This window comes from Saccopteryx leptura, chromosome 9 (assembly GCF_036850995.1).
Source record: "Saccopteryx leptura isolate mSacLep1 chromosome 9, mSacLep1_pri_phased_curated, whole genome shotgun sequence".
NCBI classification, from domain to species: domain Eukaryota; kingdom Metazoa; phylum Chordata; class Mammalia; order Chiroptera; family Emballonuridae; genus Saccopteryx; species Saccopteryx leptura.
The window spans coordinates 56,338,647-56,344,646 of record NC_089511.1 but is presented as its reverse complement, the minus strand read 5'-3'; positions in this window follow the sequence as shown (position 1 = coordinate 56,344,646).

The following is a 6,000-nucleotide window of genomic DNA, read 5'->3' as shown; positions in this document are numbered from 1 at the left end:
TCAATAATTGTTTTTCACCATTTATTCTATATTGCCTTAACCAACTTTTTAGCAGTTGTCTGAAGAGTGGGAAAAATGTAGAATGTTTTTGATAAAAGAAATATAAGGACAAAACAATATTCTACAAGATGTGTTCTACAAGAAGCTAACAATGCAGGAATTGAGCAAGCAGATATTTTAATAAAAAGGGTCATTTATGATTGTGAAGCTCTAATTTTGAAAAGTTAGTGTTGGGCAGATAAAATGTATTATGCTCACTTTGTTAAAAATGGCGCTGCCCACGTGAGGCTGTCGCCCAGGTGATATTAATGTGTGTTGAGAATCCTTGTAGCCTGGGGCTTGGTTTTGGGATTAAGCCTTTCCCACCCTTTTTGCTGTGGGGTGGTACAATCCAATCATGCCTCAGAGAAGTGACTTTGTATTAGAGACTTCCCTATTTTGTATATTGGATTAGAAGTTGTGAAGCTACACTATAAAATGGGGGCAGAACGAGAGTTTGCTCTATTGGTTCCTGAGATGATTAGCATGAGAGAGCAGAGGGAGCAGAGCAAGGAGCAGAAAGAGGCCATGTGGCCAGGAGAAGCAGCCAAGATGGCGGAGTGCTGAGTGAGATGCCAGTTTGCGCAGAGTTTGTATCTGGGATAAGGAAGGAGATGGAGAACTGAGGAGAATAAGGCTGGTGAGCTAGAAACCTTTGATTCTAGGAAACTCAGATAAGTCAATGGCTTTGTGAGCACTGAATGTGAGTGGGTTTTGGAGCCCAGTGTGTGTTTTTACTTGCCTGCCAGGTGCAAGCTAGAATTAAAGAAAATGGCCTATCAGTTTTTGGCTCCATTGTTTCTTTACCGACTGTCCGAATCCAATGCGAACCTGCATGGGCCGGGCTGCTGTGATTCTGGCCCTGGCCCTGCCTGCTGGCTTTACAGTTAGACTCTTTTTTTAAGTGAGAATAGGAGAGATACAGAGACAGATTCCTGCATGTGTCCTGACTGGGATCCACCTGGCTACCCCTGACTGGAGCCAATGCTCTGTCCATCTGGGGCCACTGACAACCAAGCTACTTTTAGTGCCTAAGGCAGTAGCTCCACCAAGCCCTCCTCAGCACCCATGGCTGATGCACTAGAATCAATTGAGCCATGGCTGCAGGAGGGCATAAAAGAGAGAGATAAGGGGGAGGTGGAAGAGAGAGAAGCAGATGGTCACCTCTCCTGTGTGCCCTGACCTGGAATTGAACCTGGGACTTCTACACACCTGGTTGATGTTCTATCACTGAGCCAACTGGCCAGGGCCAAAGTTAGACTTTTTTTGCTGTAAGATTTATCAGTTTTTAACATGCTAATGTATATTGTAGATTGGGTTATAATATAAATTGTTTCCCTAATAGTACTTTAATTTTTAAATGCACCTAAATATATCAGTAATTAGTAATAAACATAATCCACGTGGACAGCCATGCTTAGTTCATGCTGAGGGAGCATGGGAGGTATAAAGTGCTCTTGGGTGGAAGATCAGAAGCGATGGACAAGGTACAGAAGAACCAAAGGTGAAATGTATGTAGTGAACGGTTCTTTTGTCACAGAGTGTAACTGCTGTTTCAATAGCAATTTTATTCTGAGCAGTAAATGAATATAAAAAGTAACAGAAAGATTTGTTCTCTGACTGCTGAATGGAAATAGATTTGCAAAGTAAGTATATATTTAGTCTGAAGAAGTACCACATACTCATGGAAACTGACACAAATTGAAAGAAAATAAATCCTGAATGGGCCATTAATAATATACGACATTACACAAAACTAATATTGAATCTTTATGAGATATTTGTTTTTGATATATTGTACAAAAAAAACTGCTTACTGTCTGTCTACAGCATTAGCCTTCTTTGTTTTGGGAAGAGTCTTTGCAGTGATATTTCTTCAACAGGGGAATGAGCCCACACTTTAATGAGAAGAAAAATTGTGTTTACATTACTTTTAAAATAACATGTTTTTCACTAAATTATTCTTTAATATTTATAGAGAAACTCCACTGCAAAGGTAAAATATGTAGCCAGCTCTAAAATGCAATGCCTTATAGAGATGACATTCAATTCTAGAGTGTTTATCATGATAAAATTATGACTATACAAAGGTGAAAATCATAATAGGCATTTATATTTTAAAATGATAATATCTAAAAGGCATAAATAAACCATGAAATTTACCTTAGAAAAATTAAACTTACAAAATGCTAACTTTAAGTATTTAATTACTTGTATATTTAAATTGCTTAATTTTTATTTTATTTTTTTAATGTTTAGAAATAATGAGAAGCTGTAGTTGAATGGGCTTTTCATCTCAATTGTCCTTATAATAAGAAAAAGAGAGTCTTGCAAACCTCTTGAAAAATAAATCTGTATATTAATGTGAAGTGGAAGAGCAATGCTATAATATATACTTTCTATATAAAATCCATTTACTCTTTGTTTATTTGTTTACCACTTATAGTTTATAAAAACTATTGACTTTATTTTTGCCACATTTTGTGGCAGAGATTGTGATTGTTTTATATAAAATGTTGGCTTTGTGGTATATATGACCTTCACTGCATAAGATCCCAGGACAATAAGTGCTGTATAGGGTTGCTGTTGGAGTGAGTCAGTCTAGCAATGACCATTAACATGTACACTCCATGTAGAGAGTTGTCTGGCTTCTAAATAGGTGAGACTTGTCTTACATATTAGTAGGCTGCCAAACAGATGACTCTAAAAATATATAAAATTGCTTTTATTTTAAAACATTACTAAGATAGGCACATCCTAAAAAGTGTATGCTTTTCTACCAGTAAGATCAACTTAAAGGTTATTTTTAAATTCTGAGGAAAGCAGAAAACATTATTTACAAATATACTCAAGCCTGATATTTAAAAAATAGTAAGTGCATTTCAAATAGATAAAATAATAAAAAATGAGTTTGTAGCTTTTCATGGTAATTTTTGATATTTTGTTTTTGATGGTCCCTAGTATAGTCAATTGAAAAGTAATTTGTGGATCTGGAACATAAAGTCCTGACACTAATTCCAAACTCTATACTCTTAACCAGTATACTACATATCCTCCTTTTCCACATTTTTTTTATTTGGAAATTTTAAATTTATTTTAAAATAAATCTCTGTAACAGAGTATAAAGTTTTGAGGATAGCTTCAAATACTGGATGAGATTTTAAAGGTCAAGATCAAATATATTTCATGAAGAGATCATATAATTTAAATATTCAGTTCACAGATGTCCTATCTCTTATTTCCATTAAATTTCCCTCTCCTTACTCCCCTAAAAAATACATAGTTAGAAGTATGCTATTTTTGACAATGTTAATTATATAATGGAAAATATATTGTTTGGAGTTTATCCAATGAGAATATGGAGAATGCACAAGTCATTATACTAAAAATTTGAGGATCTGAGAATATGTAGAACTTTTAACTATTTAGTATTAGTTCTCTTCCATAATTGTCCATGTCTCAAACTAAAGTTGAAGATTGGTTTTAGCTTGGGGTACTGAACTCTGGTCTTCCCAGTACCAATGTGCTATATTTGTTGATGTTGTTGTTGCCTTTACTGGAAAGTTTGTTGCCCCATAGCTTCTGACAGTTCAAGTGATAGACACTATTCATTATCCTGATGAAATTCCAACATTTCTAAGAAATACTCTCTTGTTACTTATTAAGATGTTTTTATTCTAGATTTTTATTACTATAAGAGTATGTTCCTTGTAAATGGAAGATATTTTAAGGAATATAGATGTTTCTAAATAAATTAATGGATAAACTTAATCATGATCCCCCACACACATATACACCCACCAGAATATTAGTCAACTATAAAAAAAGAATGATGTCTTCCCATTTGCAACAACATGGATGAATCTAGAATGTATTATGTTTATTAAATAAGTCAGACAGATAAAATCAAATACCATATAAGTTCATGTATATATATGTAGAATCTAAAAAAAACAAAACAAAAACAGACTCATAGAAACAGAGAACATAGTGGTAGTTGACAGAGGTGGAGGGTAAGAGGATGGGTAAAAAATGTTAAGGGGAGTATAGTCAGTAGACTTATATATCTCTCAATAATATATAGTTTTATTGCAATGTATAGACAAAACTCAGGAAAATATAGATTAACACAACACTTAATAAATTGATCTGATTAACATTAAAAGAAGAACCACTAAAATGAGCAGATTATACATTATGTTCAACATTCACTAACATAAATTATAATATGAGCCATAACATTTTAGTAAATTAACATGCTGTTTTTATTATAGTGGCTCTATAGTATAATTGAAGTCAGGTAGTATGATATGTCCAGCTTCATTCTTTTTTCTCAGGATTGCTTTGGCTATTTTAGGGTTTTTATGGTTCCATACAAAGCTAGTAATGTTTTGTTCTATTTTTTTTTTAATGATATTGGATTTTGATGGGAATTGCAATAAATTTGTATATTGTTTTAGGTAATATGGTTATTTTAGCTATGTTGATTCTTCCAATCCATGAACATGAAATATTTTTCCATTTTATTGTGTCTTTTTCAATTTCTTTCAATAATATTTTGTAATTTTTAGTATATAGATCTTTCACATCCTTTATTAAGTTTATTCCTGGGTATTTTATTTATTGTTGTTGTTGAAATTGTAAATGGAATTTTTTTCTGAGTTTTTTTTAAAGTTTTGTTGTTGGCATATAGAAAAGCAATAGACTTTTGTATATTGATTTTGTATCCTATGACTTTACTGTGCTGTTTTATTTTTTCTAATAGTATTGTGGTGGGATCTTTGGGGTTTTCTTGCAGATGACAGGATCATGTCATCTGCAAAAAGTGATACCTTTAGGCCCTGGCCAGTTGGCTCAGCGGTAGAGCGTCGGCCTAGCGTGCGGAGGACCCGGGTTCGATTCCCGGCCAGGGCACACAGGAGAAGCGCTCATTTGCTTCTCCACCCCTCCGCGGTGCTTTCCTCTCTGTCTCTCCCTTCCCCTCCTGCAGCCAAGGCTCCATTGGAGCAAAGATGGCCCGGGCGCTGGGGATGGCTCTGTGGCCTCTGCCTCAGGCGCTAGAGTGGCTCTGGTCGCAACATGGCGGCGACCAGGATGGGCAGAGCATCGCCCCCCTAGTGGGCAGAGCGTTGCCCCTGGTGGGCGTGCCGGGTGGATCCCAGTCGGGCGCATGCGGGAGTCTGTCTGACTGTCTCCTTGTTTCCAGCTTCAGAAAAATGAAAAAAAAAAAAAAAAGTGATACCTTTACTTTTTCTTTCCTGATATGGATGCGTTTTATTTCTTTCTCTTGCCTGATAGCTCTGGCTGAAACATCCAGAACTATGTTGAATAAGAATGTAGAAAGAGGGCAGCCTAGTCCTGTTCCTGATTTTACAGAAAAAGCCTTTATTTTTTTCACCATTTAGTATGACATTTATTGGTTGATGGTTTGTCATATATGGCCTTTATTATGTTGAGCTACTTTCCTTCTATTTAGATCTTATTTATTTATTTATTTATTTATTTATTTATTTATTGTATTTTTCTGAAGTTGGAAATGGAGAGGCAGTCAGACAGACTCCCGCATGTGCCTGACCGGGATCTACCTGGCATCCCACCAGGGGGTGATGCTCTGCCCATCTGGGGCGTTGCTCTGTTGCAACCAGAGCCATTCTAGTGCCTGAGGCAGAAGCCATGGAGCCACCCCCAGTGCCCAGGCCAACTTTGCTCCAATGGAGCCTTGGCTGCAGGAGGGGAAGAGAGAGACAGAGAGGAAGGAGAGGGGGAGGGGTGGAGAAGCAGATGGGCGCTTCTCCTGTGTGCCCTGGCCAGGAATTGAACCCGGGACTCCTGCACGCCAGGCCGACGCTCTACCACTGAGCCAACTGGTCAAGGCACTTATTGAGTGTTTTGAACATAAAGGAATGTTGTATCATATCGAAAGTCATACAACATAGTCAATAGTTCAAATTCTATAGAAAT